The sequence below is a fragment of the Ambystoma mexicanum genome, chromosome 1p (assembly GCF_040938575.1).
Source record: "Ambystoma mexicanum isolate Mex_15411 chromosome 1p, UKY_AmexF1_1, whole genome shotgun sequence".
Classification (NCBI taxonomy): domain Eukaryota; kingdom Metazoa; phylum Chordata; class Amphibia; order Caudata; family Ambystomatidae; genus Ambystoma; species Ambystoma mexicanum.
Window position 1 is genome coordinate 1293574542 of NC_090921.1, and position 25537 is coordinate 1293600078.

The following is a 25537-nucleotide window of genomic DNA, read 5'->3' on the forward strand; positions in this document are numbered from 1 at the left end:
GACCCAGAGACGTCACATGACCCAGAGACGCACAGTATAAAGATCTGAGAGACAGAACACTCATTGCTTCTCAGCTGTCTTCAGACTCTGTTTGGCGTTACGCATTGCTCCACTGTTGTCTTTGTCTTCGGATTCCCCTTGTACCTTTGCTTGGAACTGTTTACCTGTTGCCGGACTTTGGACTACTTCCTGACTTGTCTTTGGATCATCCTTTGGTACTTCACTGAACTCCTACGCCATTTCCCTTCTGGGGATTCAAGTCACGCCCTCACTCCTACAGGTGGCTGTTCCTACATCCACGCTATCTTGCGGTCCTACTATTTCAGGGACTGCCGCATCATCTGAATCTCGAACCTCTACTAGGTTTCCTGGGTTTTCCTAACACCCGATAGGTAAGACCATTTAGATCCTTGGTTTACTGTATATGTATTGTAGTTGCCTGGTACTTAACCTCGTTCCTTTTTGACAGCAGCATCGGTGTTCCAGAGGTTCCGTGGATCTGGGAAGTCATCTCCCACCTGTGGCCTCAAAGGTCGTACAGCGGGTTTCTTTAGTTCCCCTGTACGTCACTTGGGGACGGAGGTCTCATCGGTCTACACGACACTCAAGTCAGAACAGACTGAGAAGCCATATAGTCGTGTCAGACAATGCAGGGATCCACGGAAGAACCCATAGCTGCTTTAGTCCAGGCAATTACAGTATTAAGGGCAGATATGGCCGCCGCGAATACAGTGATCCACCAAAGGTTAGACTCCATACAGAGTGTTCAGCATTCCCTTCCTGCAGACCCTGAGTTCGGAGACGCTAGTTCCTCAACCACACCTCCTCCCTTGACTAATACCACAGTCCCAACTCCGGTGATCCTCCCAACCCCTTCCCCCCTGGCCGCTCCTGAACGTTTTCAAGGTGACCCCAAGAAATTCAGGACCTTCATTAACCAGTGCAAGTTACATTTTTTGTGCAGACCTTTGTCCTTTCCTACTTCCACTGCTAAAGCCGCCTTTGCCCTTTCCCATTTAGCCGGGACAGCTGCCGCTTCGGCTAATCCTCTGTTGGAGAATAATAACCCAGTCCTTTATGACTTTGATCTGTTGGTTCTAGAAATGTCTCGAGTATTTGATACCCGACACAAGGCACAGTCTAGGGATTTGGAGTTGTTAGAACTAACCCAGGGTAGAAGGACCTTGATAGAATACATCACCCGGTTCAATCAATTAGTAGCTGAAACATCATGGCCAGAAAACAAGCGGGCAGTTGTCTTTTATAGAGGGTTGAGTAACATAATGAAAGACGCTTTAGCAGTGATCCCTTCTATGCCCACACAGTATCAGGAACTAGTTGATCTTGCACTACAAGTAGATGCACGGCGATCGGAGCGTAGAGCCGAGTTGGGGGTTTCTTCCCATCCTACACTTGCCAGTACTCCTGCTTCCAGTACGGAAGAACCTATGCAAGTGGGAGGTTTACGTAGCCCTATTACAACATCGGAGAGGGAACGTAGAAGGGTGGATAATGCCTGCTTTTATTGTGGCACCACGGGACATTATGTGAAAGAGTGTCCTCGATGTCCCAAGAAGAGTCAGGTTTTTCGGACAGCTCGACCTTAGATCCGGAGAGCAGGTCGAGTGTTCAGTCTCCATCTCCGGGTACCTCTCTTGCCTTTGCTCGGGTTCAACCCGTCTCTGTAAACGCTACTCTATGTCCCTCTACAGGCCTTCTTCATGCAGTCACAATCATCATTGATTCAGGTGCCACTGGAAATTACATAGACATTGCGTTAGCCCATTCCCTCAATCTACCTTTAGTGGTAAAAACCCGACCTGAACCTGTTCAAGCCGTAGATGGTTCTGAGTTAGTTTCTGGTCCTGTTAGACACCAAACTGCACCTCTCTTGTTGACCATACAAGATATTCACATAGAGACCTTAAGTTTTGACTTAATCACCACACCTCAATTCGGTATCATATTAGGGATACCATGGTTACGTGAACACAATCCATTGATTAATTGGCAATCAGGCACTGTGCTCTTCGAATCCGAGATCTGTCAGAATTATTGTCTCCCGACCCATCAAACAACTGATACTCCTTCTCTGGCTTTGGGAGCCTTAGCTCAACTCACGCTGAGTGTTGATGGATCTGAGCTTGTGACTCCACATACAGTTGGGGGGTTGGTGTCTGGGATACCATCGGAGTACAAAGCATTCGAATCAGTTTTTGATCGTGGCTCTGCTGAGGTACTACCTCCGCATAGACCATACGACTGCCCAATCAAATTCATCCCTGATTCCTCTATTCCTTCGGGCAGGATTTATTCTTTATCTCCTTCGGAGGAACTAGCATTGAAAGAGTATGTACAGAACACCCTTCGTTTAGGACACATCCGTCCCTCTACTTCACCAGCGGCAAGCCCTATATTTTTTGTACCTAAGAAAGAGGGGGATTTACGTCCTTGTGTGGATTATCGACGTCTTAATGCCATCACAAAAAAGGATAGGTATCCAATTCCGTTAATCACACCCCTTCTGGACCACTTATCACATGCTTCTGTTTTCACCAAGCTTGATCTGCGCGGCGCATACAATCTAGTACGCGTTTGCGAGGGTGATGAGTGGAAAACTGCTTTCTGTACTCGTTACGGCTTGTATGAATACCTAGTCATGCCCTTTGGTCTGTGTAATGCCCCGGCCACATTCCAACGCTTTATGAATGACATATTCAGGGATATTTTGGATGTATACATGGTTGTGTACCTGGACGACATCTTGATCTTTTCTCGTAATCTTGATGACCATGTAAAACATGTCCGAGAAGTATTATCCCGTCTCAGAGAACATTCCTTATTTGCCAAACCTGAGAAATGTCAGTTTCATAAAACGTCTGTTGAGTTTCTGGGATTTCACATTACTCCGGGAGCATTATCCATGAACGATTCCAAGGTCAGAGCAGTCTTAGAGTGGCCAGTACCTCAAACACTCAAGTCATTACAGTCCTTTTTGGGCTTCGCCAACTTCTATAGGCGTTTCATTTCCTCCTTTTCCACAATCGTTGCCCCGCTCACGGCCCTGACCAGCCCTCAGGTACCTTATCGTTGGCAAAGAGAACATCAGGAGGCTTTTGAGGCTTTGAAAAACGCTTTCACTACCGCACCGGTGCTCCAACACCCCAATCCTGATCTTCCATTCATAGTTGAGGCGGATGCCTCTTCTTTTGCTCTCGGTGCGGTATTGTCCCAATCATGTCCTACAACAGGCAAATTACACCCAGTGGCATACCATTCCCGTAAGTTCTCCAGTACTGAGACACACTACACCGTTACGGAGAAGGAACTCCTGGCTGTCATGGACGCCTTTCGTGTTTGGCGCCATCATCTTCTGGGGGCTAAACATCCCATCACTGTATACTCAGATCATCGTAATTTACAGGATCTGGCTTCATTGAAGTGCATTAATAGCAGACAGGTTCGGTGGCATCTTTTCTTTTCCTCTTTTGATTTTCAGATTACGCATCGTCCTGGAACTTCACATGGTAAAGCAGACGCCTTGTCGCGTTCCCCAGGTGGGGTCCAGTTGCCAACATTCCCCGACACTGTTCTCGGAAAGAGTCATGTAATTTGCCTCTGTACACCCTCATTGTCATTATTAGACTCGATCCGATCCTGGACTAGCATTCATTCCGAACAGTTGCGAGAATGGGACCCCGTGTATTCTGATGGTTTGCCTTTCGTGCATGAACGTCTGTTCCTTCCCACACCTGACACTCGTAATCTGGCCCTTGAGTGGTCTCATGATGCTCCTTTTAATGCCCATCCCGGTCAGGAGCGCACTTTAGATCTACTCAAGCGCTGGTGTTGGTGGCCCTCTATGAAGCGCGACGTGGAGTGTTATGTCAATTCGTGCGCAGTGTGTGCTCAGGTTAAACATCGGAGAGGCCGACCGGTTGGGTTGCTACTTCCGCTTCTGGTACCTCCCAGACCTTGGCATACACTGTCTATGGATTTCGTTACCGACCTCCCCAAGTCACAAGGTTTTGACTCCATCTGGGTAGTGGTGGACACGTTCCCTAAAATGGCTCATTTTGTTCCTTGTAAGGGTATTCCTTCGGCTCCGGTCTTGGCGGACTTGTTTTTTGAACACGTGTTCATGTTATTTGGACTCCCTTCGGTCATTATATCCGATCGAGGATCACAGTTCACCTCTCGTTTTTGGAGGTCGTTGACTAAATTGTTGGGCATTGATACCAGGTATTCTTCGGCCTATCATCCTGAGACTGATGGGCAGACGGAAAGGACGAATCAATCCATGGAGCAGTATCTTCGCTGCCTTATATTGCAACACCAGACCTCCTGGTTGGCCGTTATACGGCTTGCTGAGTTCGCATACAATAACGCGGCTCATTCAGCTACAGGTTATTCGCCTTTCTACGCCCTCTACGGCCAACATCCCAAGGTCTTGCCGGTCCCCGATGCTTCTCTTTCTTCGAATCCTGCGGCCACGACATGTCTTGGGGATCTGTCTGCTATACATGCTAGTACTGTGGTCCATCTCACTGAAGCAAAGGCTTCTATGAAGGCCCGTGTGGATGAAAAACGTCTAGCTGCTCCTCCTTTGGTGGTGGGTTCTCGGGTCTGGTTGTCTTCACGTCATCTTCGCCTAGTGGGTTGCCGGAAATTGCTGCCTCGTTTTGTCGGCCTATATGTGATTTCTCAGGTTGTTAACCCGGAGGCGTTTCGTCTAGTGCTTCCTAGTTCTTGGCGTATCCATCCTGTGTTTCATGTCTCCCTCCTCAAGCCTTGTCCCGACTGTCCGTCTCCGTACCCCTGTTGCGCCGGTGTCCCTAGCCTCTCCTGATGTCTTTGAGGTGTCGGCCATTTTGGGGTCCCGATGGTTTAGGGGTAGGCTCCAGTATCTAGTGGATTGGAAGGGTTACGGCCCGGAGGAGCGTTCTTGGGTTTCCACCTTGGATCTAGATGCCCCTCGGTTGGTGGCCCGCTTCCATAGGGATCATCCGTCCTGCCCACGGGGTCGTGGGCCGTTGGGGAGGGGCTATGTTAGGCGATCCTCTGCACACCAGTCCGCTACACACCAGAACACTGCTCACATTTCCCCAACATCTCCTCCCACGGTTCGAGGCTCAGGTGATTCGGTGAACCCAAAGGACCGGAAACTCCGTACTAGCTATGGTGTACGGGCTCGATTGCAACCCTGTCTGCATTGGCAATTGCCTTGGAGAACGTACAGCAGAAGGGGCGGTGTTACGTCTCCACGTCGATCACGTGATCCAGAGTGGCGTTCCTCACGTGACCTTGGTGGACGTCACGTGACCCAGAGACGTCACATGACCCAGAGACGCACAGTATAAAGATCTGAGAGACAGAACACTCATTGCTTCTCAGCTGTCTTCAGACTCTGTTTGGCGTTACGCATTGCTCCACTGTTGTCTTTGTCTTCGGATTCCCCTTGTACCTTTGCTTGGAACTGTTTACCTGTTGCCGGACTTTGGACTACTTCCTGACTTGTCTTTGGATCATCCTTTGGTACTTCACTGAACTCCTACGCCATTTCCCTTCTGGGGATTCAAGTCACGCCCTCACTCCTACAGGTGGCTGTTCCTACATCCACGCTATCTTGCGGTCCTACTATTTCAGGGACTGCCGCATCATCTGAATCTCGAACCTCTACTAGGTTTCCTGGGTTTTCCTAACACCCGATAGGTAAGACCATTTAGATCCTTGGTTTACTGTATATGTATTGTAGTTGCCTGGTACTTAACCTCGTTCCTTTTTGACAGCAGCATCGGTGTTCCAGAGGTTCCGTGGATCTGGGAAGTCATCTCCCACCTGTGGCCTCAAAGGTCGTACAGCGGGTTTCTTTAGTTCCCCTGTACGTCACTTGGGGACGGAGGTCTCATCGGTCTACATGACACTCAAGTCAGAACAGACTCTCCCTTTGAATGTATAGAGGTTTTAACCAAAGGTTGTCTATGTGTTTTGGGTTTTTGAGTTTGTCGGCCACTGTCAATTGTGTCTATAAGTGAATTGCTTGTTGGGTTCTTTTTGCGATCCCTGTTAGAAAGGCATTTCATACGGTATCCCCTAGGGCCAGAGATATCCATTCCGGATAATCGAGCTCTTCTTGGAAAGTGAGTGTGTGTTAGCATGATTACAATGAATTAGGTGTTCCCCTTTTCATTAAATAGACCTTGAACTGAGATAGGGTTGTGTGTACATTTTTGGTAGGGCCTTCCTAGGTAGGGATTTATTGTAATATACGGAAATCAGCCTGTTTCATTAGAAAACCATTCAATTGACGCCTCAAAGTAGCACATTTCCTCCAAAACATCTATAGTCTTGAACACATGCTGCTTCTCAGGGTCCTTAAGTTCTTCCTTCAGTTTCTTCCCTTCTAGTTCCCTGAGTCTGACAAAGTTGGAGAATAATGAGATCATTTTCCTCTGCACAACCACTCTCAGTACATCTCAGAACATCCCAATGGAAATATCTCTCTGGTCGATATGGTCTCGATATGATATGGCATTTGTAAAGCGCCTATAAACAAGTGTTTCAAGCCGCGACGAGACAAGGAAGGGGGAACAGAGGAAGGACAGAGACAACGATCTTACTAGGCTAAGAGACAATGAGATCAGGCAAGTCCAGGGGAGAAGGGAGGGGGAAAATGCCAGGGAAAAGGGGAGGGGATAGTGCTGTACATGAGATCCAAACAATAACAAGCAGTGCGGCCAGCAGGTGGCAGGTGCAAGGGTAAGTGCAGACAGTAGGTGTCCAAAGTGCAGGCAGCGGGACTGTAGGGTTACAGATACAGACCCAAGTGCAAGGGTTGCCGGGAGGCAGTGCGAGTGTGCAACTGGGCGGGCAGGGACCTGGGCCCAAAATCAGAGGGTAGCCAGGTGACCAGTGCATTATTAGACAGGAAATCAGCAGGGGAGAGGAAGAGAGAAAGCAGAAGCAAAGAGGAAGTTCTTGGGGTGCTTCTGGAACCATAGATGGTTCTCCTCAAGTTTCAGAGAGGCAGACAGGCTTTTCCAGAGGGAGGCCCCAGTCGAAGAAAGAGATCTACCACCAACTCGTTGCTTGAAGAAGCAACTGACCCTGAGTGAGTTGGAGGTGGAGGAGCGAAGAGCTCGAGTAGGAAGGTATTTACGAAGAGAGAGTTGGAGGTATTGAGGCCCCAGGTGCCGGAAGGCCTTGTGGACAGTGCAGAGGGTCTTGAACTTAATCCTTGCAGCCACTGGGAGTCAATGCAGAGATTTCAGTGCTGGAGAGATACGATCCCTGGGCTTGAGGCCAAGGACAATTCTTGCAGTCCTGTTCTGGGTGAGTTGCAGAGGGCGAAGAGTAGAAACAGGCAGATTTAGAAAGAGGCTGTTGCAGTAGCCCAGCCTAGAGAGAACCAGAGCTCTAGAGACAGTGAGCTTCTGGGGGAAGGAGAGGAACTGAAGAATACCTCTGACGAGGTGCAGTTGGTAGTTTGACTTCTTAGAGACGTCAGAGATGTGAGGACAAAAGGAGAGAGTGGCGTCAAAGATGGCCCTGAGGTTCTTACCCTCACAGGTGGGAGCAGGAAGAGGGCCAAGAGAGACCGGCTAGAGAGTGACAGGAAAGTATGGTGCAGGTGTGCCGATGAGCAGAATCTCTGTTTTACTGGCATTAAGGCAGAGATCGTTGGTGGCACACCACTCCTGGATAGCAGACAGACAGTCAGAGATGAGAGAAGGAGAAGAGGTGGCAGAGGAGAGCCTGAAACCGAGCTGAGTGTCATCAGCATAGCACTGAAAGTTGGAGCAGAGAGAGGCAATGCGGTGGGCAGGAGGTGTCAGGTATTGGTTGAACAGCCATGGAGAGAGGTTAGACACCTGAGGAACACCAAAGGTAGAGAGTGAGAAAGTAAGGAAGGACCCAAGGTGGACCTGGGAGGGTTGATCAGGGAGGAGCAAGGTCAGTCAGCCCAGGGCCTGATCAGTAATACCAAGGTTATCACAGAGACGATTTAGTAGGATGTAATGGTTGAGTGTGTCAAAGGCAGAAGAGAGATCAAGTAAGATGAGAACTGAGGTGAGATTAGAATCAAGGTTAGAGAGCAGGTCTTCACGGATGTTCAGGAGAGCAGTTTCCGTGCTTCTGGCTGCTCTGAAGCCAGACTGATGGTCATGGAGACAACCAACAGATTCAGTGTGAAGATTGAGCTGGGAGATGGGCAGCTTTTCCAGGAGTTTGCCCAGGAAATGAGTGATGGAGATGGGGAGATAGTTAGCCGGACAGGAGGGGTTGCCTGAGGGTCTCTTGAGAAGAGGGTGCACAAGAGAGTGATTCAGGGGGAAGGGAATGCTCCAGTGGTGAAGGAGTGGTTGCAAAAGTCCACAGGGCAGGAGCAAGGGTGTTAAAGTGGTCCTTGATGGTTTTGGAAGAATAGGGAAGAACCCATTTTTTAAAAAGACTTTCATAGATTGCACTTGTCTAGAAACCTTGTCAGGGGAGAACGGAGGAAAGGAAGAGAAAGAGGGAGGAGAGGCGGCCACAGGTGAGCCGGAGGTAGAGGGGAGAATAGAGGGAGGAGGAGGAAAGGACGAGAAGGTGGACAGGATGTCCTGGGTTTTAGAGATGAAATGAGAAGCCAGGGCCGTGCAGAGGGCCTGGGAGGGGACAGGAGAGGTAGAGACTGCAGCAGGATTGACCAGCTCCTTGCAGATTTTAAAGAGTTCGGCCGAGTTGTTAGATGCCGCAGAGACGCAGGCCATTGGAGTAGGCAGCAGGCCAGTTTGTCAGAGGATCCACAAGAAGATAGCCTTTTCCTCTCAGCCACCCTGCACTTGCGTTTAAGGTTGACGAGGTCAGAGTCATACCAGGAGTTGCACTTGGCTTTGGGTTTCAAGCGGATCCTCATGACAGGGCCAAGAACATTGAGAGTATCAGAGATAGACGAGTGGAGCATGGAAAGGGCTGTGTCAGGATGTGTGTCAGCCAGAGGAGGAGGATGGGGAGAAAAAGTGGCAGAGAAAGCCTCAACTGACACTGGCTTCATGGGTCGGATGACCGAGAAGGTAGGTGGCTGTGCTGGATTTGGCTTGGCTTGAGGAGTAGAGTGGGAGAGATGGGAGGAAAGGAGAAAGTGATCACTCCAGGAGAGAGTAGTGGTGAGGGGGATAGAGAGTGGGAGGTATGAGGAGATCAGAACATCCAGAGTGTGCCCTACAGAGTGAGTCTAGCCAGAGGGGAGAATAGAAAGATAGAGAGAATCACAGAGGTCGCAAAAGAGTCCAGAGAATGGTCAGGAAGCATCCAGGTGGATGGGAAAGTCTCCAAGAAGGAGGAGTTGAGTGGTCGAGGCCAGGAGGGTGAAGGAGAGGTCCTCCCGCTCAAAGAGGAAGGAGGTGATCTGACCAGGTGGCTGATAGATAGTAGCCATGGTAAGAAAGTGGCCAGGAAAGAGAGAGAGAGCCTGCAGACAAGGCATTCAAAAGAGGAGTAGGCCTGCATAGGAATGACAGAGGCAGGAATCCACTACGACAAGATCAAGGCTACACCCCCTCCGGAACGGTTGGATCTGGGCACGGAGAGGATCTTGTAGCCATCAGGGAGGAGAGTTTCAAAGCTCGTGACAGAGCTGCCCGTGAACTATGTCTTCGTGAAACCGCAGTCATCGAGATCAAGTTCTTCTGGGAGGCAGCCTATGTCAGAGGAGTGTTTGACAGCTGAGCGGGAGTTGAGAATGGCAATATGGAGAAGGCTGCCAACCTTGAAAGACTTCTCGGGAGGGGTACAAATCAGAGGTACGCTCTGTGGAGGTGTAGAAGGAGCCCGAGGGGAAGCAGAAGAGGAAGGAGGAGAGGGCAAGGTAGCCAAGGAGGAGGAAGAGGGGGACACAAGGACGCCAAAGAAGGGAGAGAAGGGACAGCAGGAGAAGAAAGGAAATTGATGAGGCACGGGAAGCGTCCATCAAAGAGGAGAAGGTTGACTTGAGGGCCTTGGATCAAGACTGTGCCATTCTGGTAAACATTAATGATGACCTTAGAGGAGTGGAAGGGGGCCAGGAGGGCCTCCTACCGGTTGCCACCATTAATGGGAGAAGAAGAAATAGGAGAGAGCACACAGACCATATGAAGAGTCCATAGGTCTGGCGAGGGAACGACAAAGAGGATGTCAGTGAGGGTCTGTCTGGAGGATGCACTGGAATAGGTGTCAGCGATAGGGAGGCCTGGGTAGGAGACCAGAATATCCTTTTTGAACTTCTTTCTACCAGACTTAGTGAGGAGAGCAGGATAGTCGGTAGAGAAGCAGTTTGAAAAGATAGGAGACACAGAGAGCACCATAGAGTAGGCGGGGGAAAGAGGAGTGAGGAAGAAGGGTGGAAGGGAAAGGTGGGGGGGAGACACTAGAGGAGGACACAAGGAAGGGTGCAAGCAGAGGACACAGAAAGGGTCAAGACAATAGTGGACGATTGACTAAGTAGACAATAGATCAGATGGAAGAGCAGGCAGAAAACAAGGCAGTCCGGTAAGCAAATCAGGTTACCAGGGCATCAGGAACAGAGCAGTCATTAAAAAGAGAACCTGGAGGAGGGTGGAGCACAGCAGAACACAGAACAATATACAAAAAAACAAAGCAGTTAACAAATGTAAACCTAGAAGAAGGAAGAATGCAGCAGAACACAATACTAAACCAATGGGGTCCGTACTGCTGTAAATTCAATTTAGAAATTTGTTCAAGTAAAAAGTTATTTATAATAAGTGTACCGCAAGGGTATCACTCCAATAGATTGTAGGCTGTTACAGACTCAGAAAGCAATCAGGGTAGTCTCATATTTGAAAAACAGTGAAAATATTTATTTAACAAAAATATATGAATAATACATGAACAGCTAAAGAAGAAACAATGTGATAAACATATAAATGCATTTGTCTATTAGTTAGAAGGTTAATAGTTGAAAACACAGGAATACAAATATAGGTTTTTCTTTTAAGTTTTAAACAGAATAAATAAAAGAGAACACTGAAAGAAAACGGACAAAAGGCTGCCAATGCTGAGTGGTGACCTGAACCTAAGCCAACATTCCTATTTATGGCTTATATTTAGCCACTACACAAGTTGTTTTCAAAAGATTGGCAGAATTAGGATTGTTCTATGTTTTTCAATTTGTTGACAGGTCTGCCTACGTGTGCGTGTCAAAAATTAGTAACATAAAGAGCAAATTTAAATTGACATCTTTAGAACACGTTTCGGCAAACAACCCACCTGTCTGGCCAATAGTTCCATGACATAATTAAAGTTGCCTTCCTCAGGGCGAGATAACACACAACAACTGGACCCTGTGGGGAAGCAGACATAAACAAAGTAAATGATATGAAAGAGATGGACCTTTTCTGGGTTACTACCGAGATTGCTTAGAGAGAAAGTCAGAGGCCTAGAGGCACAACAAATTACCAAATAGATTGACTGTGGGTATGTAGGGATAGCCAGGCGCGTTGTTGGCCGGAGAACCCGGTGCAGGGCGTCTGGATGGGTGGATCCGGGATGACCCACGACAGGACTACATCATCAGAGAGGGGATCGCATTGGAAAAGAAACCGCTCTCTAAAAAGTAAAAATGAGAGAAAGTTGCAGAGGCACGGTTTCGAAAAAGATGCTAGGGGTGGGAGTGCAGCAGAACACAAAGCAATACAATTCAGAGAGGGGGGGAGTGGGCAAACACTGCAGCGGTGCGAGAATACAACTTTTACAAATACACAACTTAATGTGCCACAGAGCACCTGTCCTCACCCCAGCACCTGAGAAGTTGACGTTGTCTGATGATGGTGCGGATGGCCAGTGGGTGCAGAGGGAGTAAACACATGTTGGTTCATGCTTACCTGCTGTCTGGCGAGGGGTTGAGGCCCTGGGTCCTCCTGGTCTGAACAGGAATTGCCCTTTACTTCGACTGCCCTTCACTTCGGATGTCTGGGCGAGAGAGGAAAAGGCAGGGCTAAGAAGGTGTGTGGTGCTTAGGTCAGGTGACTTAGATCCACTTCCACCTGCTCCCCATCTGCAAATGAAGAGGCTGGAGGGCTGCTTAAGTAGGGAAAAAGAGCGGCAAGCAGGAAGGCACCAGGTGGGCAGGGATTAGGCCCGGTGACCTAGATCCACTTGCACCTGCTCCCCATCTGCAAAGCTAAAGAGGCTGGAGGGCTGCTTAAGTAGGGAAAAAGATCGGCAACCAGGAAGACACCTGGTGGGCAGGGCTTAGGCCAGGTGACCTAGATCCACTTGCACCTGCTCCCCATCTGCAAAAGAAAAGAAAAGAGGCTGGAAGGCTGCTTAAGTAGGGAAAAAGAGCGGCAACTAGGAAGGCACCATGTGGCTCTCTTCATTGTTCGACTAACATACAGGGTCATGAAAAGGGAAGGATCCCAACCTCTACATTATTGGTCTTTGTTCTTTCAGGGCTACAGCTGTCTCTAAACTCAGAGAGACAATATCGTATGCAACTATCATCCCAGAATCAATCTTTTCCACCATAGGAGCACTCCTCCGACTAACAAACCACTTGTCAATCAGGACTATATCTGTGGACATGCAAATAGATTTTCCCCCTGGTTTGTTAGTCCAACACATGTACCAGACCCATTTCCCCTATTTGGGATTTTCGTTTCTTTAGCAGAACCACTCCTTTCCTGTTTTATAACTTGACCTGTAAAGTCCAGGATCCATTTGCACGTTAAAATCGCTTCTGACAAACAACACAAAGCAGGTGAATTCCAGAATATGACAGAACTGTCTGTTTCTCGAAGGAAAGGCCTTGCCTGACTCCTCAAGGTGTGTGGAGAAGTCAAAAGGTCGAGCTCTCCTAGCTGCCACCTTGCTCCCAACTAACAATGACAATTGGGTACAATGGGAGGTGGGCGGCCACCAAAGTAATCACTTGATTGAGGTAAAAACCCAAGGGAATACAAAAAAGCTTGAAGGCTGGATTCGAGCTGCAGGATACTGGCAAGCAGAACCAGAATAGTTTTAACAGGCCTCTAGAACGTAAAAAACTCCATAACAAGAGGAGCGAGGCGATGGGAGCAGAAGTAGAAAGGAAAAGAAAGGGTCACAATTAAAGAGTAATATGAGTGGAATAGAGGCAGGCAGAAGAGACAAGAACCTTTGTCAACCCTCCTCTGGCTGACGCAAGCTTAACCCTATGCAAGTCTTGGTCCTCCAGAATGACTGTGCACATTTCTTTTAAGTACTGCAGTAGGCCCTTTGCCTCCGCACATTCCACCAGATCACTGAGCCTGAGGTTTTTTCGCTGCAAACAATACTCAATGGAGCTAATTTTGGTGAGCGGTGTAATTCGGCAGCGGGGACACGCTACGTGCAGACATATACACAGGTGGGTCCCCGCCGCTGAATTTTGGTCATTTGCACGACGGAGTGCAAAAGTGTAGGGCTAAAGGCGGTGTGCACGCTTGTATGCCACCTTTTTCATCTACACTTATGCACTCCACCTTGCAAATTAAGTACACGCTGCCTGCCACGTACACATGGCAGGAAGCATTTACAATAGATCCTTTTTGGGCCCACCTGCTTTTTTGTAGCGCATAAAGTCGGCGCATCCCATAGGGATCCAGTGCATTGTTCGCCAGCATGAACATCCTTGCCGACACACATGTTGGGAATATTTGTATGGCGGACAGGAAGGAAGCACTGGAAACACACGTTGCGGTCCCCCCACCGCCCTATCATACAAATTAATGAAACTAATCTGTGGCGTGAATGTATGGCGCAAAAAGCCTTAGGCAAGGCTTCTACGTCTTCCATTTACGTTATGGCTCTGATGAAATGGAGATCCAATATCTTCACACATTCCTGGCAGTACTGTAACAGCATTTGCAAGTCAGGGCCGGATTCTGAGCCTTAGGGGAAAGCTGGCATTCTCCTTTTCAGTTTCCAGCGCTGCCAGTCTGAGGTGGGCAAGTGGATTGGAAGGGAGCTTTCGTACTTTGAAGCTGCAAATGCTGAGCCTTAAGTAAATCAGAATAGTGGCACTGCCATCCAGGAAAAGCCTAGCTTAAATGCTGTAAAGCTTGCCCAAAAGCTGTTCAGGACACTGCAAGGTGCCGTAGTTTAGCTCCTTTTTTATGCAAAAGGAGTTCTCTGCAAGGAGAATCCCCTGGCATAGCCTTAGTGGCGTGCCCAGGCTCTTTTGACTGGGGTGGCCCAAGTGGGGCACTGACTTATGCAGGGGTGGAATGAAGTATGGGCGCACACTCACATAATGATCATAGTTTAGGATAATGGGGTGGCACCTGGGGTGGCCAATCAGATAGCACGAGCCACCCCAGGCCACTCCCTGGACAGGCCACTGCATGGCTTGCCTGCATTACTGACGGCTGCTTGGGCTGTTGTCAGGCTGAAAATCAGGAACTTGTAAGACTGAAGGCTTTGAGGTCAGGCAGGCACATTCTTTCTTTCACAGAATATGGTGCTTTTAGGAAAAATGTTGTTCCTCCATGGAATAACACTTTTGTATTATTGCACGGGAGGCTCTCAGTGACGGCTGAAGATTATTTCTTTTGCTTTTTCACAATCCCTCCCAGCCACAGAGGCCCCAGCATTGTTCCCTCTCCTCCAAGCTTTCTTGTGTCTTTCTGCAGCACAAGGAGCACTGTGACAGATAAGTTGGGTCTCTTCCTTGGTAACTCAGTGTTTCCTCAAACACAGAGTGATCAGTCTGGCTTCACTGGCCTCTTTAGTGGGAGTGACATGTGATTCCTGTTTATATGCCATATAGCCAGTTGTTTCTACTCGTTGCTTCTCACAGTTGTCTTTTGGGTCGGGCCACAGTATGAGACGACATCCCTCTTGCTTTTAATTCTCTGTGATAGCATGCAGCTCAGCAAAGACCAGAAGACCCCGACAAATTGACAGTGGGGGGGTCCTCATTTGTCTCATCGCTTTAGAACTAGGAAGCTTCAGCCTACTGACCAGGTAACAGAGACAGCCTCCTTACCGAACAGCCATTCCCCGATGCACCGCCAGAAGGGATGTTCACAACACCAGCAATAGTTACACCACAGCCGCCTCCTTCTTCTTCTTCTTCTTCTTCTTCTTCTTCTTCTTCTTCTTCTTCTTCTTCTTCTTCTTCTTCTTCTTCTTCCTCCAAAGAACCTTACCTGCTGCTCACAGAGGATGCTGCACCGCTCGCCTGGGATGGCTCTGAGATGTCACCAACGGCCAATCTGGCAGCAGCAGGGCAGGATCCATCACCATGAGCAACGCCCATTTAGCGCTGAGCACTCGCTCCGTTCTGTAGATGTGGGGCTGCCATCTTAAATCTATTGCGTTTCCAAAAGCATGCTCTCAGCCTTCGGTCTACTGTGCCCTACCTCTATAGGATCTTCCGGGGGTTGGGATACAATCCCAGATCTCGTGGGAAAGCCTCAATTTTAGGCGGCCATCTTGTTGCTTTACTCAGCCAAGTTCCCAATGCAGTAGTTGCGAAAACTTCGACATACTGCCTTACAAAACGCACATTATCTGCACCAGTACCAACGCACATTACCTGCACCAGTACAGTCTGCTTCTGGGCACCCTTACACCCCATCCACTCTTCTTTGTGTCCCACCCATAGCCATTGGCCATCTAAACGCTTTCATCAAATAGCTTTTCTGACATCTGGTGGAACACATGTGACTAGTCTCATACACATTCAGTCCAAATTCCACCTTCTATGATCAGTTTACTTGCCGCGTGGACACAACTCTTCAGAGTAGTCCTCATACATCTTTTTATTGACCAACTAACCTTCATTGATCATTTGAACTTATATACCCCATATTCCTCTGATGCCTCCCTCAATTTCAGCTCCAAGCAATGGTGGAAGTGGGTAAAATAAACTGGTGGTACGCGAGCAGCATGAAAAAAGGAATTAGTGGGGTCTGGCGAGAGGCCATAGGAGAGGTGGGGGAGGGGCGGGGTGTGATGAACGGTGCTTGACCTTTGATGTGCAATCCTTATTCGCTCCTGTTGCATTGGGGCTTGACTAGACGATGGGATACCGCCCAACGCAAATTGCGTTACCACAATTTGGTCCGGCGCCATTAGCGCTGGATCCCGAGTGGAGGGCGGGGAGGCTATAAGTCCCCATTCCCATTAGGTCCATTGTTCTGGGTGCTATTACCACAGCACTAATAGCGCTGAAAATGGGCAGAAAGTGGCAAGATTTACCTTCAGCTAAAAGCTGGAGGTAAATCTTCAACTTTCCACCCAAGCTCGGGATTGGGCGGAGCGGTATTGTGGCGGTGATAGCGTTACCGCTGCATTTTTACCACTCCGCCCAGCCCATGATGACCCCCACCTCCGGTAATCAGGAAGAACGCACTAGATTAATCCCCTAAGGAAATATCAAAGCAAAATACGAATAAATAGATAATCTTTGAATCAACTCTGCATGCAAATTAAATAAAATACTACTTGACACACACATCTCTTTAGAGCACATTTGTTAGTGTTATCTTTGAGTCATGTTTTACACTAAAACACAGTCTTACAAACAAAGAGTAAATGTATCGTAATGAGCAAAAAAATAGAACTGCAGAGGGCTCTGGCTAACACTAGTCAGAGCCGTATGCAGTTCTATTTTTTTGCTCATTACAATGACACAGTCCTACATGCATAGCAGTGGGCGTCAATCCAGGTGATGCTTTAATATTAATTTTATACCATTACTGTATCATTTTCTCCAAATAAATATTTATATTCATAAAGCAAAACAGAAATTCAAAACCTTGGGTAAGCCCATACTCCTACCTAAAACTAAATACACTTTGTAGTTGCCAGCAATCACCTGTCGGCAGTCACTCACTACCATTGAATAAACTGGACTGAAGTAAAACAAATGTAAAAGCAAAGTCCAGGAGTACAGTATGGTGTTCTTCATGACACGGAGTCATCTTGTAACCCTAGTCCCTGGTGAAATGCTCCTCTAGTCCTTCGCCCTTTGGGTCCTCGGCTCCCTGGTGAGTTTGTCCTCTGGTCCACTACTCCTCTGCTCCTTGGATTCCTGGTGAGTTGCTGGCAAAAAAAAACAGAAACAAAACACTTCCTTTTCATGTGTGCTGTTGCTTTTTTCTAGTGCACAAAGAAAGCCAAAATTCCTATGCTTGCATGGCATGCCCATGTAATCATATTCGGCACTGATTGCAGAAGGAGATGGTAACAAAAGCCATGCCAAAATCGTTCCACCTCCCACACTAACCGACAACACATCTCAACACACAACTCCTCCACCGAAACAACACAGGTCACAATGGAATCTACACCTCCAGGACATACACTAAATGTCACTAAATGACACACTAACCCACCATAGATACACGAATATAACTCTCTGGCTCCTTATGCACTGCTCTTGCACACCACAGGCAACCACACAATTACCTTAGCACCCTGGAGCACAAATGAACCACCTCTTCAGACAGCTCACAACATATCTCAAGCATACACCCCACAGAGAGCCCTATCCTTTCAACTCTGCACACATCAACACTGTAGCAAAGAAACCTTACCATGCTCACCCTGCTAGTATATTATTCCCCTACCCTACCCCTTGCAGATCATGTAGTGTCTAGAAACCATAGAAACAGCATGAGCTGTGCTATAGTAGATTCAATAACGTAGCATAACAGGGCATAAAACGGTGTTTCACTCATTCTCCTTTGAGACAGGTCCCAGGATGGCCCAAGCAACTTCAGTGACTAGCAGCAGGAGAGGAAATTAATGTTGCTTCTGCTGCAGTCCCCAGCTATATTTGAAATTAATCTGATTAATCAGCGAGTCTGATGTTGACAGGGAGGAGGTTCCAGAGTATTGCGGTGTAGACAGAGAAGGCCTGTCTTCTGGCTCTTCCTACACCAGTGGATCCGAAGTCTACACATGTCTTTACCTCTGATGGATCATGTGTCTCTGGAGATGGCAGTGAGGTAGCTTGGGGACTTCAGGGTGACAGCCTTGTAGATGATGCAGCAGGATTTGAAGATGTTACAGTCTTGCAGCGGGAGCCAGCGCAGTTCGATGCGGGCATGGGTTTGTATTACACTTCCACCGTTTGCTCTGAGATAACATCATTCACTGCTGACCCCAAACCCACCCAAGCGGCTGTGCTGTCGATCATCCTCCCCACCCTTTTCTGGCTCAATTACTATTGCTGATAAGCAGTTCACGTTTTCATTTCCTGGAACCAGCTTAAACTCGTACTCGTGCAATCATGCTAAAATTAGACCCGTCTAACCCGAGACAGCCACTAGAGCAGGATTGGGACCTCTTCTCGTCAGGAATTACATGCCCCAAACAAATGCTTTACATTTTCCCACCACCCACGTGCAAGCCAGGTGTGGTAGCTTGCTGTTGTGTAGGTGGGTGTGATGTCAGAGGCTCAATGCCTCATGGAATGTATGTTTCCCTAAGGTTCTGAAAAGGACGGTTGAGTCAGTTAGGAGAAGGAGCTGGCTGGAAGGGTGTGGGGGAACCAGTTTCTGTCACATCGTGTCTTATAAACCTATCATTCCTACCTGTGTCAACTCAGGGTGTGCTACGGACTGAAGGACAGTCAAGCACCACGTTTGTACAACTTACCTTGGTCTCGTGACTTCCACGGACACTGTTACCTCGCGACACCAAGGTTTCGCATTCCACCACCACTCATTGCTGCTCAGCCTCTCTTGATGTTCTCGATGAAAAGAAAATGGTTTTCTCCCATCCTTTTTCTTTCGTGATAAAACTGTCCCAGGGCTAATGCACTTACTTACTTGCTTGAATAACACACTGACAGCCTGCTTCACATGAGCGCCCAACAGGTTTGTTCACTGTGTGTTTTGTTCCTTGATCTGTTCAAACTGTTGCGGACACACCTTACTCCACTCGTAGCACAGCACGTTTGACATCAATGCACGCAACAGTTGAACAAGGTAGCATAATTATTCATGAACTTTGCAAAATCCTTGTTAAATGTTAATTTTGCTTTCTTTGTCACCATCGTCATCTAGTCTGGGCCTCATTATGAGTTTACCGGTACAGTAACAAAGGTACCGGTAAGCTTGCCGGTACCGTTGTTACCGTACCAGCCAACTATGAGTTCTGCTCGCGGGTGCCTTTGCAGCCACCAGGCCTGACTTGGTGGCCGTACCAAGGACATGACAGTAGCACATGACAGTAGCACCGGTAACGTTATTAACGGTACCGGTGCTACCACCTTCCCCATTCCCATTGAGCCCTGCAGGGCTCAATGGGAATGGGGAAGAATTTTTTCCGGCACCCAGAAAAGGGCAATTAGCGGGTCCGGCAAGGTCATAATGACCCAGTAATTGCCCTTTTCTGGGTGCCAGAAAAAAATGAATACCGGCAGCAGCTGTGCCTGTGTTCCAGGCACGACTACCGCCTGCCTCGTAATGAGGTAGACCGCAGGTGAAGATGTGAGCTTTTTTATTAAGAGCAACACCAGAGTTTAACAAAGTCCCCTGCCTGACCCTTGGGGTGGGGCAGCCAAGGAGGCTGGGTGCTGCCACCCGCTATCTGACGCGTGACATGATGACAGTGCAGGGAGCAACCCCTGGCCAGTTTGGCAGGGGCAAATCACAGAGAGCTACATCATGCATTCCCCTTTAAGGATAACGCCTCGTTAGGTAAACCCCTCCGATTACCAGCAATCTTGCAGGGGAAAGATCCACAAAATGTGACCCATCAAAAATGATTGGAGCCCTCAACTCCCAAGGGAGATCCTGGTATTTCACCCTTAGGTCCAGTGGGAAGGTGGGTTACACAATCTTTAAATATAAAGAGGAATGTATGTGTGTGTGTGTTTGTCCGGCTATTCAAATCCACACCGTTGAACCCACTGCTACCAATTTTGCATGGATTCCTCTTTTGTCTGGGGCACGATTGTAGTCTATGTTTGGATGCACAAAATTCACTCCGTAGACACCGTCATTTACTGATGCTCACCCCGATTCACTACAGTAAGTACTGGAAGGAGGCAAAATTTGGAAAAGTGTCTGGGTCAAAATGTTCGATGTGTTGGTTATTGCTTTGAAATGTATTACTACTGTATACAGTTCGAAAGTGTTTGTTAAAGAATTTTTTAAAGGGAATATACAAAAAAAATCAACATTTTCTTTATCATGCCACTCCAAATATGGGAAATGGCAAGGTTAATCTCCATCTGACGCAAAGCGAAAATCAATATCCAGAGTTCTGAAACACAAGAACAAACAGCAGCACAACTTGCCGACCAGAGGACAAGAGCAACTTTCTCCAGGGCAAATGAGACACCAGAGCAAACTGTAGCACGGCTTGCTGACCAGAGGACAAGAGCAACTTTCTCCAGGGCAAATGAGACACCAGAGCAAACTGTAGCACGGCTTGCTGACCAGAGGACAAGAGCAACTTTCTCCAGGGCACATGAGACACCAGAGCAAACTGTAGCACGGCTTGCTGACCAGAGGACAAGAGCAACTTTCTCCAGGGCAAATGAGACACCAGAGCAAACTGTAGCACGGCTTGCTGACCAGAGGGCAAGAGCAACTTTCTCCAGGGCACATGAGACACCAGAGCAAACTGTAGCACGGCTTGCTGACCAGAGGACAAGAGCAACTTTCTCCAGGGCAAATGAGACACCAGAGCAAACTGTAGCACGGCTTGCTGACCAGAGGGCAAGAGCAACTTTCTCCAGGGCACATGAGACACCAGAGCAAACTGTAGCATGGCTTGCTGACCAGAGGACAAGAGCAACTTTCTCCAGGGCAAATGAGACACCAGAGCAAACTGTAGCACGGCTTGCTGACCAGAGGACAAGAGCAACTTTCTCCAGGGCACAAGAGACACCAGAGCAAACTGAAGCAAGACTTGCTACCAAGAGCAACATCCTCCAGGGCACATGAGACACCACTCGATCAGGACACGGGCTACATACAGAGAGGGAGAATGAACATGGAGAAACAGAGCAGGGAAAAATGTGACCGGCGAGAGAAAGGCAGATACCCAGAATCAAATATACCCAAAAAAAGGCTTGCACAGAGAAAGGCTTGGTTGTCTCTGCCACATATGCCAGAAAGTCACACTGAGGGGTACTGCACTGTGCCTGCTTTGGTACAGCAACCTCACTCCGCTTATTGGCAGAATGGAAACACAAAATGGCAGTCGGGCTTCCATCAAGGAATGGACCACGGTTCCTTATGGGAGGCAGCAGGGCTACAGGCGCAACCAAAAAGATGCCTCATACCCAGTGCTTGCGCAACCAAAAAGATGCCTCATACCCAGTGCTTAATTTGTGGGGGGCTTGCCAGGGCTCAGCCGCAGCACTTATTTCTGAGCCCCAGCACTTATTATTAAGCCCATCTGGATTATGTTGTGGTGTTTTGCCAACTTTATTATTTTAACTGTTAGCCGGTCATAGTAACATAACATTCAACACCAGTGTGCACTGGCCAGGGTCTCTGCCTCCTGGGCTGGCACATTGTTATTCAGAAACATGATGACCAAAGATGGCAGGGCAGGACTATTTATCAATTTTCATGAAATACAATGGCCCTCATGTCGAGGTTGGTGCTAGTCATGGCGCTGATAGCGCCATGACTAGCCCCAATACCGGTACTGCCACCGACTTGGGGTATGGGGACTTACCGGTCTAGTCCAACCTTGGCGGGACCGGTAAGTCCCCATTTGAAAAGCCATTCCCCATTCGAGCCCCCATAGGGCTCAATGGGAAGGCGTCAATAACGGTACCGTAAATTGCGGTACCGTTATTGACCCCAGTATCCCTTTGCGGGTCCCGTCCTTAACGCCTGGTAAAACCAGGTAAAACCAGGCGTTAAGGTAGGGACCCACAAAGGGTCCTCGGAATAGTGCGCAAAGGGATTACCGGCACCGGTGTCATTACCGGTGCCCGGTATCCCTTTGTGCCCAGGTCGTAATGCTAAGTGACAATCCTGGACACTAATGCTGGCCATGTCCACTCACTGCTCCACTTGGCCTGCATGACATTGCTGCACATTCTCTACTGTAATAACCAACAAGGTGGGTTGACAACATAAGGACAGTCACCAGCCAACAGCCACAACAAAGGGGCAAAGTCAGTGGAAAGACCCATATCGAACAGGAGAGCCAGCCATGAGTGCCAACTTATGCAAGATGATATTGCTGCAATGTTGACAGGCAACTCATCAGTTCAGTAATGCTTTTGCCTGCATTCGTCCATCAACTTACCATAGGAGGTAAGCATGTTTTCTCTTTTTTCCTGTAGTTAGATGGTTAACATGCTACACTTGACAAAAATAGGATTCGAGCAAAATGTTAACAATGATGTGTTTAAGTAAAACACTTAAACATTTATTTTATTTCAAGACACAATTAATACATTGGCCCTCATTACGACCCTGGCGGAGAACCATGGTGCAATTTGCACCATGGTCCATGGCGCTAAGCTGCCAACTCCGCCATGGTGGTTGGCGGACCTACCGCCCCATTCCGACCTTGGCGGGGCGGTAAGTCCCCAATCCCCATTTACCCTTCCCCATTCCCATTTTTGCCCCATAGGGTATAATGGGAGTGGGGAAGGCGATAATTACGCCACCGTAAATTACGGTGGCGTAATTAACAACAAGTCCCGTAGCGCCATGGATTTTTCCGCCTGCAAAAATCAGGCGTAAAAATCACCATGGCGCTACGGGAACTCGTACTCAGGCGGAAAGGGGCGCCGTGGTTTACGCCGGCGTAAACCCCTTTCCGCCAGGGTCGTAATGAGGGCCATTATGTTGATTTCACCCTCAATGAACCAGTGGGAGTTGGGTTGGGAGATTTAACCCCAAATATGTTGACACTGTATGGAGCAGCCGGGTGACACTGTATGGAGCAACAGTGGGTGGTGTCAAAAGTAAACAGGGAGCCAAAAAATATTTCGGCCCTGGCACTTATTTTCTTACAAAGTAATCACTGCTAATACCACCTTCAACCAATCCAGCTCTGAGTCTAACACGGCAAACACCTGAATAGCATTAAGCGAGGGCAGACACCATACATAAAGTGTGGATTTCCCATCGGGATGGGGGCGTTTGAAGTCAGAAGGGTAAGAATCCTGCAGTGTTGGTGGAGGAAAAAGGTGGAAGAAGGTGGGAGAGGAAAGGCGAGAGGGCAGGTGGGAAGTGCAAGGAGGAGAAAGTGGTGATGCAGAGAAGTGTGGCGGAGAAAGTGGAGAACATCAAAAGGAGTATGGGGGCTAGAGGGAGTATTAATGGAGGAGGGAAAGGAGGGGGCGGCTATAGAGGGTAAATTGGAGGTAACCCCAAGGAAGGAGAGGAGGAGAATAATCTGGAGGAATGGGTTGATGGAGACATTAGAGGAAGCAAGGAGGAGAGCCATGAGGAGGAGGTTGGGATGAACATCTAGAGGAAGGAAGTGAACTGGAGTTCCAAGCCCTTTAAGATGAGATAGCAATACCCTAACAATGGATGGGCGATGCAGAAATTATTCAAACATCAATAATCAAAATGACTCGGGTAGTTGGCAAAAGGATAACTGTTTTAATATCAATTATCTAAAACAGGGAGTACAATGGACGTCAACGGACGTTTCTCATCACGATCTCAATGCATTTAAAAAAAAGCTAGATTACATACCAAAAAATAATCATAGGTGACGTTTACACAGGTATTACTAACGTCATCCTACGTGGCAAACTACAAAAACCTAGTGGCAAGTGTGATAGGGTCTAACATACTCGTCTAGGGCAGTGGAATAATGTGATTTGCTACTTAACTAAGCCCTTCCCTTAAACATGTCAGTATGAGCGCCACTAAATACACAATGTTCTATTGGCTAAACAACTATAGGACCCTTGATCATGCGGTCCCCTATCATTGGTTGGCTTCTAACATCCGTCAGTACCTTCCCACCAATGTATAGCAGCACGCAGGCTGAGTGTCCAGGTGATGGTGAGCTCGTCTTAACCATAACTTCCCACCAATTAACATAGCCATCCATTATCACCTCAGAGGTCTGCTATCAATTAGGACTTTGAACTCGGCCTTGGAAATGTTCCTTGCTCTGGAGAATTCAGGGGAGTGAAGGAACGCTCCGCGCTCATGCGTAGGTGTGACCATCATGCTCAACCAACTTCTTCTCCCCACATGACTGAAGACCACAAAATCGAGTTTCTAGTGTATTAAAATACTATTTTCTAGTTGACCTCTGATGTCTTCTTGTTTTTGTCCATGCCTCTTGAACAGGAGCTTCATTCTTTCACATGATTTGTATCCAATGTCGGCTCCCTCCAGCCTGATATGGCCTTGGTTTATTGGCTCATCCAGCCTCATCTTTCTGAGATTCGCCTGTAATTCACTTGTTTTTCTAAATGCAACATACTGGAAAAGAGGCTTTCCTTCTTTGGCTCAGCTCCGCTATTGAACGTAGTGGAAACATCCATTCTTTACTGACTCCAATATATATATATATGTATATTGGCGCATGCTGCAATCTATTCACTATAAAGCTAACCTTTAAGAATACTTTTGGGGTCATTACCAGTGCGGCGGTAAGGGGTTAACGGCGCCGGTAAGGATGCCGGTGCCGTTAACCCCTTACTGCCGCATTACGAGGTCCCTTAGCGGGTCCCACTAAGGCCGGCTGGCAAAACCAGCCGTCATAGCGGGAGCCGCTAAGGGACCAGGGAGCTAATAACGAGCCCATTATTAACGGGACCGTTATTAGCTCCCTCCCCATTCCCATTGAGCCCTATCGGGGCTCGCATGGGGATTGGGATTTTGAATGGGGACTTACCGGGTCCTCCAAGGTTGGAATGACTCGGTAAGTCCCCATTCTAAGAACCCGGACGTGGACCCGAGTTTGGAGGCAGCCATGGCGCTAATAGCACCATGGCTACCTCCAAACTCGTAACGACCCCCTTTGTCTGCTTGCATTTCTTTGCATGTATGTGTGTAAAACAGCTTGATATCTTCATCTGTCTTGTAGCATATACTTCTTCATCTTGATCCCAAAATGACACTTATCTTCGATACCTTCTTGATACCTTATAGGATTGCCTGTATTCTCTAGCCTCGGCATCTCTCCTATGCACGTCAGCTCTGCTTTGTATCATGTCACCATTCATCTTCACCATTCATTTGTCCTGTTTCTTCCAGAATTTCATTCAAATGAACATTGTACTGTCTAATATGCAGGTATGGTTTTCTCAATGGGAACCTTGCCTCCCAGATTCTCCTATTTATCAGTATTTTCACTGGTACCGCACGTTTCTCACACTCTGGCATCCAACATATAGGCGCTATGGGCGAGGTGATTGAAGTGGGGGTAACGAGCTCCGTCTCTACACTTCCCCCTCTGGGCGATTAATCGACCACTCTCCCATCATTCTTCACATCTAGACATTCTTGTCTGAAGAAATGCTTCTTAAAAATCCATATCTTTATGACTCCCTTCAGGCATCCAGCTGATTTCACATGCTCATCCTTGTTCCAAGTCATGAGCATGCACTGTCCACTTAGACTGCAATAGA

The 25537-nt window shown here is 48.0% G+C and overlaps 1 long non-coding RNA gene across 1 annotated transcript in view; it reads right to left on the reverse strand.

Annotated features, from left to right (window-relative positions):
- LOC138574740 (uncharacterized) overlaps window positions 1-25537 on the reverse strand; it is a 91647-nt gene that overhangs the window by 21056 nt on the left and 45054 nt on the right. The window contains exon 2 of the long non-coding RNA XR_011303941.1: window positions 11248-11586. This is a non-coding gene — a long non-coding RNA (uncharacterized lncRNA). The remainder of the gene's footprint in view (window positions 1-11247; window positions 11587-25537) is intronic.